Source organism: Mobula birostris, chromosome 6 (genome assembly GCF_030028105.1).
Source record: "Mobula birostris isolate sMobBir1 chromosome 6, sMobBir1.hap1, whole genome shotgun sequence".
Classification (NCBI taxonomy): domain Eukaryota; kingdom Metazoa; phylum Chordata; class Chondrichthyes; order Myliobatiformes; family Myliobatidae; genus Mobula; species Mobula birostris.
This window is the reverse complement of record NC_092375.1, coordinates 158531619-158544278: the sequence shown is the minus strand read 5'-3', so window position 1 is coordinate 158544278 and position 12660 is coordinate 158531619. Positions and strand designations below refer to the sequence as shown.

The following is a 12660-nucleotide window of genomic DNA, read 5'->3' as shown; positions in this document are numbered from 1 at the left end:
AAAACATGACCTACATTTTCAAGAAGGTCAACAGTTTTGATAAAAATCTTTTCCCTCTGAGAAGACCTACTTGTCTGGCCTTTAAACTTCAACTTATTCATAATCCTGATGCTCATGTGATATCCCACATAAATTCATGCTTACCAAACACATTTTCCTACCCTAATCCAACATCTCCCTGTTCCTTAGATCTTACCCTTGTTATTAAATCCTCCTTATCTCTGTAATTTCTTTAACCATGTAAGCATCTCATCAAGTCCCTCTGATCTTTTGCATTCAACTTCTTATGTATTCTCTTCACACAAATGTTCCCCAACCCACCAACTATGAATTTGCTAATTATTAACAAATGTAATTTCAAGCATTTAGGCTTCACAATCCACAATTCTCTCCCATGTTTCTTTAAAATTCATTAAAATAAATCACTTTAATCATATTAATTTCACTTCTCCTAACTTCTCCTTGCTTTTCCACATGACATTATGAACTATGTCTTGGCTTTCTATATTAAGGAAGTGTAATAAATTTAAGGTGACATAATTATGTTTCTGTTAACCTCCATCCAGCCTAATATATCATAAAACATTGCCATCCAGTTTGATTACTATTAATAATTAATTAGTAAAATTTTGAAAAGCTATTTAGTTAACAAGACCAGAGCAAGATGCAAACCAGACTTTAAAATATATTCAAGACTTAACCTATGTTAAATATGTCCGCTTTTAAAGGTTTCATTTAAAGATTCATGAAGCTTATTGCAGGATAAATGCCTAAAAGGCTAATACAAAAAGACAGCCTTGCATGCAATTTACAGACCAGAATTAAAGGCTCAAAATTAATTTTCAAATGCATACCCAGACACTAAGATTTCCATCAAATTTGATTAATCATAATTGAAAGCTGACTTACAAAGTATAAGCAAATATTAGGTGCTGCATTCCAAACTAGAGCCAAAGAAGTGGGAGGTAGAATTGGATTTAAAGTTGCATCAAGGAACATGAGGAAAGATTGGTGACTGTATCCAACGTCAATGTGTGCTATTGTAACACAAAAAAGGCTCCTAACAATGTAGAGTGGGCAATGTTACAAATGACAGCTGCAGAATCTGTACTGTACTCTCAGTACACAGAATATAAAAGCCTGAGAATAATTTATCATTCAGTTCACAGCAAAGTCACTCATACCTATCAGATTTCCACTGTGTCCTTTACAAAGATTTACAAGATTCTTAAAATTGTAATACAGTGCAGAATAGGTCCTTCGAGCCGCGCTGCCTGGCAACCCCTGATTTAACCTTAGTGCAATTTACAACGACCAATTAAGAACACAAGATATAGGAGCAGAATTAGGCCATTTGGATCATCAAGTCTGCTCCGCCACTTCATCACAGCTGATCTTTTTTCCTCTCAACCCCAATCTCCTGCCTTCCTCCCGTAACTCTCTATGCCCTGACCAATCAAGAATCTATCAACTTCTGCCTTAAACATGCATAAAGACTTGGCCTCCACAGCTGCCTGTTGCAAAGAATTGCACAGATTCACTACTCTCTGACTAAAGAAATTTCTCCTCCTCTCCGTCCTAAAAGGACACCCCTCTATTTTCAGACTATGTCTTCTGGTCTTAGACTCTCCCACCAAAGGAAACATCCACTCTATCAAGGTCATTCACCATTTGATAGGTTTCATTGAGGTCCCCCCAATTCTTCTGAGTTCCAATGAATACGGGCCTAGAGTCGTCAAGCTATGACAAGCTGTTCAATCCTGGAATCATTTTTGTGAACCTCCTTTGAACTCTCTCTTGTTTCAGCACATCCCTTCTAAGTTAAGGGGCCTGCTCACAATACTCCAAATGAGGCCTCAGCAGATAGATTACATCCTTGCTTTTATATTCTAGTCCTCTTGAAGTGAATACTAACTGACTCAACCTGCAAATTAACCTTTAGGGAATCCTACACAAGGACTCCCAAGACCCGTTGCACCTCAGCTTTTTGTATTTCCACTCTGTTTAGAAATTAGTCAACCCTTTCATTTCTTCTACCATAGTACATGACCATACACTTCTCCATATTGGATTCCAACTACCATTTCTTTGCCCATTCTCCTAATTTGTCTAAGTCCTTCTGTAGCCTCTTTACTTCCTCCACCTATCTTCATATCATCTGCAAACGTTTCAACAAAGCTGTCAATCGCATCATCCAAATTACTGACCTATAACATAAGAAGAGTCAGTCCCAACGCAGACCCCTGTGGAGCACCACTAGTCACCTGCAGCTGGTCAGAAAAGGCTCCCTTTATTCCCACTCTCTGCCTCCTATCAATCACCCACTGCTTTATCCATGCTTTCCTTTAATACCATGTGCCCCTAGCTTGTTAAGCAGCCTCTCAACCAACCGGTCCATTGTTGCACCAAGAGAGGAAACTGCTGCACCTGGAGCAAACCCGCATGGCTGTGGGGAGAACATACAAACTCTTTACAGACAGCAGTGGGAATTGACCCTGGTTTGCTGGTCCTGTAAAGCATTGTGCCAACCACTACGCTACTGTACATATTGGAGTGTACTTTCTCATAAGTGTGATACATTTATATATTTGGGTTTCTATAATTTGCATCTAAGGGAAAGTGGATAATTACAAAAATATGAAATGAATAGAAGCTGTTGATTTGATGAACTAAAGGGAAAAAATAGATTAGCAGGATTCAAATCATCTTTTTCCATGCTGAGCATTCTCTGTGGTAATTTGATGGTTCTGAAGATAGTGCTTCCAGAGACTTACCTTCCAAAAGCACATAGACCTTTACTGCTCAGATCTAACCACTGATGGAGAAAAGACAGTTTGAAGACTGTGGAGTTTGCAAACCCAGTTTAAAAAAAAAAAAAAAAAAAAAAAAAAAATCTCAGATATACCTTAAAATAAAAGATGAAGGATACCTCCATTTCAAGAAATTCATAGTCTTGAAGCAGCTACCCATATCCCAGAATTCAAACTTTCAAAGTGAAGGGAGGAGAACTACGAAATAGGGATGAAACAAAAAGTTGCAATGTTATCAGAGTTCAGAACTCCAACATCATTTCTGCCATGAGAAATACTATTAAGGCATTTATAATTGTCCTACTGAAACTAAGGTATGCCAGAAGTAAGATATTTGTAGACATGGCGATGCTCAGGAGACTAGAAATGTCACAACTGAAAAGCCACTGATTTAAACTGTATAGGTCATGCTGATTATTGTAGATGTTTAAGGACTCTGATGTGATCAGACTTTGCTCAAGTCCTTACAAACAGATTTATCCTTAAGCCCTTTTCCAACAACCATAGAGAATTTCAAATATGCCCTCCACATGTTGAAGTTCCCAAAGGTCACAACTTATTAAATTGATTATGTTTCAAGAATCTCAGTTTCCAAGTTTCTCCATTGTGCCCAACTGCAGAAGACACATTATGTCACAATTCACAAGATAACATCAGGAGCACACTCAAGGGAACCCAAAATCTGTCTGGAAATTGAATTCTTCCTTCTAAGTATTCCAAAGGTATCGAGAACTTGATTCTAAGTGTGAATCTGAGTCTTTTGCGGCTTCTTTTTCTGCTTTACTGGGAGTTCTTCTAAATGCTGTTAACAGCCAGACTAGGATTTGTTACATCTTACCTGAAAGAAACTTCTGCTTCATTCTGGACAGATTGCACAGCTTCTGCATGTCATCTAAAACTTTTAACAAACTTCTAAAGATGCACAGTGGAGAGCATCCTGACTGGTTGCATCACAGCCTAGTATGGAAACAGCAGTACCCAAGAACAGAAAAGCCTACTAAAAATAATGAATACAGCCAAATTCATCACAGGAAAAGCCCGCCCCACCATTGAACACATCCACAAAGAGTGCTGCCACAAGAAAGCATGAACTATCATCAACGACCCTCACCATCTAGGCTATGCTTTGTTCTTGCTGCTACCATCAGGAAGGAAGTACAGGAGCCTTGGGTCCCATTCAACCAGGTTCAAGTACAGTTATTACCCCTCAATCAACAGGCTCCCGACCCAGTGTGGGTAACTTCACTCGCCTAGACTCTGTACTGATTATAGAACACAACTTATGGACTCACTCTCAAGGACTATCCAACTCATTTTCAGTATTGTGTATTTTATTTATTATTTGTTGTTGTTGTTCTTTCTCACACCTTGTGGCACACTGGGCGGCATTTTAGCCATGTCTGTAGCATTTGACTGCCTTTTACGAGGCTGAGTTGCTAGCTCAACACTCAACCCAGCGCGGATGGAAAACATGCAAGAATCCAACCAGATTCGAACTTGGGACCATTTGCCTCAAAGTCCAGTGCTGATGCCACTAAACCACCGGCTGGCTATTAATTTATTTTCCTTTGCATTATACAGTTTGCCTTCCTTTGCATATTGGTTGCTTCTCGGTCATTGTGTGTAGTTTTACATTGATTCTATTGTACCTTCTTTGTTCTATTGTGCAAAATGAATCTCAGGGCAGTATACTTGATGTACTGTAAACACTTCGATAATAAATTGATGTTGAACTGTGAAAGGATAAATAAATTGTGGCAATGTCCAGTATGCTGGACACTGATGGGGCACTGGTCACACTCTTAGGTTTTACATGGTATGAAGATTTTAGTTGCATTGCAATTGCTTTTGTCAATTCAACAATCCTGTTCACTCATTTGTTCTTTTATTAAATAAAATGAGCTAAGTTGTTCTGTGTGCCAGGAAATTGGATGATAGCAGAATCAGACCAGAGCTGGTCAGTATGTTAGCAAGAATAGCTTATAGGGAGATAAGTGGAGGAATATGATTGGCAGGAATTCTCTGAGGGCCAGTGTAAACTTGATGAATCAAATTACCTCATTTAATACCGTAAGGAAAATATGAGATGGGTGCATGGGGATCAGTGATTGATCTGCAGCTGTTTACAATAAGTATTCCTAACTCGAAGAAAGAAAATACAAGTATGTGGAACGACAAGTTGTGAGGAGGATACAAGTGCTTTACAAGTACATATTGATAGGCTAAGTGAGTGGGCAAAATGTTGGGAGTACAATATGGAGAAAACGTGAAGTTGTTCACTTTGGAAGGAAGAATAATAAAACAAAGCTGCACCACAAAGGGATTTGGGGGCCTCACACATGAAACATGAAATAAAAGAATGTTGTTAACAGTTTTGATCTGCTTATCTGAGGAAAGATAAATTATGATTGGAGTTAGTTCAGAGAATTGATGAAGAATGAGATTGTGTTATTATGAGGATAACTAGTTAGAGTTTAAAAGACTGATGTGTAATCTTACTGAAGGTTCTTTGGAGCTTAACAGGTTAAATGCTGGGAGGATATTCCTCCTCATGGACAAGACCATGAACCAGAGGGCAGAGTCTCAGAAAAAAGGGTCATCCAATTTGGATTGAGTTAAGCAAGAATTTATTTAGTAAAAGGTACACGTGTCTTTTGAATTCATTGCTCCTGAATGTTGTGCACCTGGAATGCATTGAAATCGGAGATAGATTTTAATTCAGTAAGGCAATCAAGTATTGTGGAATTAGAGGGGGAAGAAGACTTGAGGAAAGTTAGATTAGCCATGATCTTACTGAATAACAGAGCAGGCTCAAGGGGCCAAGAGGCCTCCTCCTATTCTTATCATTGATTTAAAAGGCAAATTGAAAGAAATCTAATTATACAATTAGCTTTTGGAAGCAGATTCTGAAATAAATCAGTTTTTAAAATTGTGTTTAAACTTATATATTTGAGTTTTTTTTCCTCAGTTCAAAATTGGAAAGATTGGGAGACATCCTATGCAGGTGCAAAAAAGTAGAAGTATTTAGTTCATATCATGTGAGCATAGTACTCGTTCAACCTTGAGCTACCCTATAATTAGTCAGGACTAACTGAAAGAAGAGCTAGTAAGAGATTTGAAAGGGGGAGGGGGAGATGCAAAATGATAGAAGACAGGAGGGGGAGGGATGGAGCCAAGAGCTGGACAGTTGATTGGCAAAAGGGATATGAGGGGATCATGGGACAGGAGGCCCAGGGAGAAAGAACAGGAGGAGGAGGGGGAAACCCAGAGGATGGGCAAGGGGTATAGTGAAAGGGACAGAGGAAGAAAAAAGAGAGTGAGAGAGAGAATGTGTGTATATAAATAAATAACAGATGGGGTACGAGGGGGAGGTGGGGCTTTAGCGGAAGTTTGAGAAGTCAATGTTCATGCCATCAGGTTGGAGGCTACCCAGACGGAATATAAGGTGTTGTTCCTCCAACCTGAGTGTGGCATCATCTTTACAGTAGAGGAGGCCGTGGATAGACATGTCAGAATGGGATGTGGAATTAAAATGTGTAGCCACTGGGAGATTCTGATTTCTCTGGCAGACAGAGCATAGGTGTTCAGCGAAACGATCTCCCAGTCTGCGTCTGGTCTCGCCAATATATAGAAGGCCACATCGGGAGCACCTTCCATGTCCCATTAAAGCAGGATCTCCCAGTGGGCACACATTTTAATTCCACGTCCCATTCCCATTCTGATATGTCTATCCACGGCCTGCGTGTCTCTGTCTCTGTCTCCGCCCCCCCCGCCCATCCTCTGGGTCCCCCCCCCCTTCTTTCTCCCTGGGCCTCCTGTCCCATGATCCTCTCATATCCCTTTTTCCAATCACCTGTCCAGCTCTTGGCTCCATCCCTCCCCCTCCTGTCTTCTCCTATCATTTTGGATCTCCCCCTCCCCCTTTCAAATCTCTTACTATCTCTTTCAGTTAGTCCTGACGAAGGGTCTCGGCCCAAAACGTCAACTGTACCTCTCCCTAGAGATGCTGCCTGGCCTGCTGCATTCACCAGCAACTTTCTGTGTTGCTTGAATTTCTAGCATCTGCAGAATTCCTCGTGTTTGCACCTATAATTAGTTATTTGGGAAAGTGAGCCTACCTCACCTCTGATAAAATGCCAGTGATTTTACTGAATACAAGGGAATATCTAAGACAAAATCCTACAGTTTGCAACAGCCACATGAATGTTTTGATTCAAGTAAGAAGCTTTAGAATTAAATTCTCTGAGAGATCAAACAAAAATAATTAAAATTGCACATCTCACAAAAAAATCTCTGAAAATTACAATACTTCTGGTGAATGATTAAAATCTAAAATAACATTCTGATTTCGCCTTCTAAATTCGTAACAAACTGCTCAGTTTTTAGTATTTTGAATGGCAAATAAATCATAAGACCATAGAACATAGGAGCAGAATTAGGCCATTCAGCCCATCAAGTCTGCTCCGCCATTCCATCATGGCTGATTCCAGATCCCACTCAACCCCAGACACCTGCCTTCTCGCTGTATCCTTTGATGCCCTGACTGATCAGGAAACTATCAACTTCTGCCTTAAATGTGCCCACGGAGTTGGCCTCCACTGCAGTCTGTGGCAGAGCATTCCACAGGTTCACTACTCTCTGACTAAATCATTCCTCCTTCGCTCTGTTTTAAAAAGGTTGTCCCTCAATTTTGAGGTGGTGTCCTCTAGTTCTGGGTACCCCTACCATAAGAAACAACCTCTCTACATCCACCCGATCCAGTCCTTTCAATATTTGGTAGGTTTCAATGAGATTTCCACCTCCCCCCCCCGCACATTCTTCTAAATTCCAGTGAGTTCAGGCCCAAAGCTGCCAAATGCTCCTCATATGTTAATCCCTTCGTTCTCTGAATCATCCTCATTACCTCCTCTGGACTCTTTCCAATGACAACATGTCCTTTCTGAGATAAGGGACCCAAAACTGTTGACAATACTCCAAGTGTGGCCTGACTAGTCTTTTATAAAGCCTTGGCATTATCTCCTTGCTTTTATATTCTATTCCCCTTGATATAAATGCCAACATTGCATTTGCCTTTTTTTTACCACAGAATCAACCTGTAAGTTAACCTTCTGGGAGTCTTGCACGAGGACTCCTAAGTCCCTCTCCACCTCTGTTGTTTGAACCTTCTCCCCATTTAGATAATAGTGTATACTATTATTCCTTCTGGCAAAATACATTATCGTACGTTTCCCAACACTATTCCATCTGCCACTTTTTTGCCCACTCTTCTGCTGCGTACAAGTCCTGCTGCAATCACCTAACTTCCTGAACACTACCTACCCCTCCACCTATCTGCGTGTCATCCGCAATCACGATCACAATGAATTCATAAGAAAGGGAAGATGGTGTATTAAAGGCACAAATTTCCAAAAGTCTAATATGTCCACCTAAAAGAGACGTGAAACCCCCTGCATATATCAATCAAGGCCCAGAAAACCACATTAGGACTCTGCTATCAAATTCAGCCAAAGCTGCATGGAATGTGTAGTGTGACGCTGTACTCATTATTTTTCCAGTGCGTGATTCAAAAGGGGCTGGTGAAGTCCACCAACAAACAGATGCTTATGTTTATTAACTACCTGATATAGAACCAGGAGAAGCAAGAATGCTTTGCCGTGCTCCATATCAATGCCGTAGGTCAATGCTGACCCAGTTTCAAACACATTTACCTCCTTTCCTACTTCAGACCTTACCTTCAAGAAGGTTGATTCACACCCACTGCCTGGGGCTCAATTCTTAGCAAGCCTCTGCCTGACATCTTTGAACTTGATCTTGATGTTGCTTATTCAAAGTCAAGGTGAATTTATTATCAAAGTACATGTACTGTAAGTCACCATACACTTCCTTAAGATCCATTTTCTTGCAGGCATTTGCAAGAAAATAAAGAAATACAACTGAATTTACAAAAAACTATACATAAGGAGGAATAACAAACAACCAATGTGCAAAAGAAAACAAATTGTGCTGATAAAGAACTAAATAATACTGAGAACATAAGTTGCTGAATCCTTGGAGGTGTGTTTGTAGGTTGTGGAATCAGTTCTTCATTAAGATGAGTAAAGTTATCCATGTTGGTTCAGGAGCATGATGGTTGTAGGTAATAAACGTTCCTGAACTTAGCAGAGTGGGACCTCAGGCACCTGCACATTCTGCTGATGGTAATGGCAAGAACAGGGCATGTCGTGAATGGTGGCGTTCCTTGATGGATGCTGCTTTCCTGTGGCAGCACTCCATGTGACTCTGATCAGTAGTGGGGATGCTACGCCCCTGATGGACTGGGCTATAGCCGCCACTTTCTGTAGATATTTCTGTTGTTGAGCATGGGAGCTTCCATACCAGTCTGTAGTGCAAGTAGTTGGGATACTCTCCAACGTGCACCTATAGAACTTCAGCTGCAACACCTCATTTTAGGCCAGGCATTGCCTGCACTCCATCTCCTATCTCACTCTGCTTGAACAAGGCAATAACTTCACAAAACTCTTCACAGTGATCCTTTACCCGTTCGCATCCATCTCCTGGGCAGACAATCGAGAGGGAAGATATTCCCATTGACTGGCTGTGGTGTTTGGCTGTGTTTCCCATTGTCCCCCATTCCTGGGAGAATCTTATTCTCTGCCCTCTCTAATTTCACCCTGTCCCTTTGCTCCCTTGCACCAGTCCTGTCCACACATCAACCCCAAGCTCTGTAATGGGTGCAATACAAGTTCCCCAGCATGTACTCCCCACCCACCATGCCCTCCATCGACATACACAATATAACGTTCCTATCCTCATGTTGGAAACTTGTTATAGTCTCACCCCTTCCTCAATGATTCATTCCTTCTGACAATTCTACTTTCCCCCATCACCCACCCCGTCCTGACTCAGATCTTCCAGCCTGCATCCTCTTTGCTCACCAAGTTCTTCTGTTGTGTCCCTCCACTCCTACTCTTCCTTGCTTAAAGCCCAGAACTTCAACTAATTTGTTTTATTATCTTGCCTAATTTATTCTTAGGCTCGGCAATCAGTTTTTTTTACATTAAACCTCCATGAAGTGCCTGGAAACATCTTATTATAGTAATAGCATCAAGCAAGTTATTTTTATATGTAATTATATAGTTTACACTACTGTTCCTGTGCCTTGCTTTTGTAAACAGCAATTAGCAGATTGTAAATTTAGTTTAATTATGAAGCAACAAACAAGCTGTGGGGGGGGGCACAGTGGGTCAGGCAACATCTGTGGCAGATTATGGACAAGTGATTTCCTACAAGTCCATACAATTTAATACCTTCCAAAGATGCTGCCTGATCCACTGAGGTTTTCTTTTTGTTGCTCCAGATTCCAGGATCTGCAGCCCCTTGTGTCTTGGTTTTAAACATAATGAGCAGCATTACGGCATGAAAGGCATCTGGTATACAATTACTTTCATTTTTCTCCTTAAATAAGATTTTTTTCCACTTATAGTTGTAGGAGTGCATTAAGTGTGAATCCTCACTAAGACCGGGTGTGATTATCACCAACAAAGTACATGTGTCACCATTTCAAAGCTACAGACGGAAGACGGCAATAATGAACAGATATTTTCTTTCCCTGCATACAACTTCAACAACTTCTTCACATGTTATGTGAATAAATAACATAAAACAATATCGATGGTATTTCCGTAAAACAAACCTTGCGGTTCCCCCTTGAGGATGTACGTTGTACTGCATCACAACTGGGAATGCTGGTAAAGAGTTAAACAGCTTTTCCAGGCAAAGCTAATGCGTATTTATATCATTTGAAATAAGTCAATTGCTAATCCTTGCAGATTGCATTCTAGTATACCCGACTTATTTCTGCAAAACTGCTCTAATCGTGAGAATGACTATTTGTTTCAGCTAATCTATCAACCTCTTTTTCACGGTATTGTAATATTCTTTTACTCCCGTTACGTAAATAAAGAACACTCAAAATGCTGAGTTCCTCCTATATTTTGTGTGTGTGTAGCTCCGGATTTCCAGCATCTGCAGATTCTCTTCTCTTATGTTTATGTAAATAACGAAAGCTCCCAAAGGGCATCACTAAAGTGTTGCCGATAATTATACGAATAAGTTAAAATATGCACAAGTTGATTACCAAGATTGCCGAACAGTTGTGGAGTCAATACTGTATTTTACTCCGACATTTCAAAATTTTATTCCTATACAATTAACCCTCTCCCGATCCCTTGCTAGATGGTCTTACTTTCTATCTGCCCGGCAGTTACTAACTTAATCCGAGCGTTTTTTTAAGTGCTGAGCCAAGAGACTACATCCAACTTTTTAAGAATATATAATTGGCAGCGTTAAGCACGGTGCTTTCTTCTCTTCACATAACTACTTCAGACTTCGCAGACTGCAAAATCAATGTTATTTCAAATTATTTTTGTATTAATGTTTAATTCAATGTAAAAGTGACAGTCGCCTTCACCCCTACAGACTCATTTAAATAAAATACACAAATACGTGCAATGTATGTACAGATTTTGGCGCATCATTAGTTAAGTTTAATTAGTATATTCAGGGGAAAATGTTTGTTAGGTTTACTAGAGCGTTTTATTTTTGTTAACAATGGACGGGGAGGGTGTCCACTGCTGGTGTTGTAGGTTGCTGAAATCTTATTCTGCCAGAACAGATGGACATGAGGTCTGGGGTCTAAAATAGAAAGGTATGCTACAATCTCAAACTGCTTTCAACAATTAATGCCTGCTTCCTTTGCAACCGAAAACAAAACACAAAACATGAAGCCCATTTACTCCACAGCCTAAAGAGAGCGGACTAACGCTATAATCTGTCCGCTAGAAGTCAAACGCCAAACGTGAGGAAGCAGCTTGTCGGGAGTCGGAGGGCGAGTTATGAGGACGCGACTCATTCTGCTAACACTGGCGACTGCAGTTATTTTTACAGATGCTAATTCCGCTGTGGAAGATCAACCAACATACACTGTATAATATATCAGGACATGGCTTTCGCGAGAGATTCTAGAGCTCCGGATAAATCTGGTTTTAGGTGACAGAATAAACAACTGTATGTTGTACTTACCAACCAGAGCAGGAGTGGGTCGTCAAGAATGGGAGGGGGAAGGGGGCGGGGAATCTCTCTGCTTCTTTCCAAGCTGCAAATAACTGGTCCTTCTGCTTAAGGTTAGAAAGTGAGGGGGTGCCGAAGGGTAATCCAGTAAGAGATTGCCAGTCACCGTGCCGTACACTCTCAGAGTGTACAGCAGCTCCTCTTGGGCTGCCTGCTTTAAGTTTAGTGCTGGAAACACTGTCAGGAGAGTGAGTGATCAGGACAAGGGCATCATCATTAGCGGGCAAGCCTCCGGCTTCCTGTTACATCATTCTCACCCCGCCTTCAGCTCACCAGCAGTCCTGGGGGGTGGGGTGCTGATCTCTAGCTTTACTCGGGAGCACCCCTGCACCTGAGGTGCAGTCTGCCCCACTCCACTCCCGGTGAAAACCGGCGGTGGGGAAGCTTGATCCGCGACAACTACTGCTCCGTGCCAATAAACTTCACGAAACACAATCAGTACTAAATAATGAAAGGCCGATCGCGACCTAAAGCCTGTCGGCGCACTATACACAAACACGCACACAGCGCCGGACAGAAATTAAGTTGTCCGAAGAGTGGGGCATACATAACTTGGATTCGCCGTCATTCCCGCCGGGTAGAAATATTAATTTCGGAGTAAAGGGACATAAACAGAAAGGCGAGGTTACAATTGGGGGGGAGTAGACTGCGACCGTCCTCATAGTTAGGTCGTTTCAAGCGTTATTGAACGTTAAGGTTGCTTAAGACTATAAGGCAAGAG

The 12660-nt window shown here is 41.1% G+C and overlaps 1 protein-coding gene across 2 annotated transcripts in view; it reads right to left on the bottom strand.

The window, feature by feature from the left end:
* The window catches only part of LOC140199509 (calcitonin gene-related peptide type 1 receptor-like), a 94276-nt gene extending 82123 nt beyond the window's left edge, over window positions 1-12153 (bottom strand). For both annotated transcript variants that reach the window (XM_072261718.1, XM_072261719.1), the window contains exon 1: window positions 11892-12153. The gene's annotated coding sequence lies outside the window, so the exon portion shown is untranslated. The remainder of the gene's footprint in view (window positions 1-11891) is intronic.
* Between the last annotated feature and the right edge of the window lie 507 nt (window positions 12154-12660).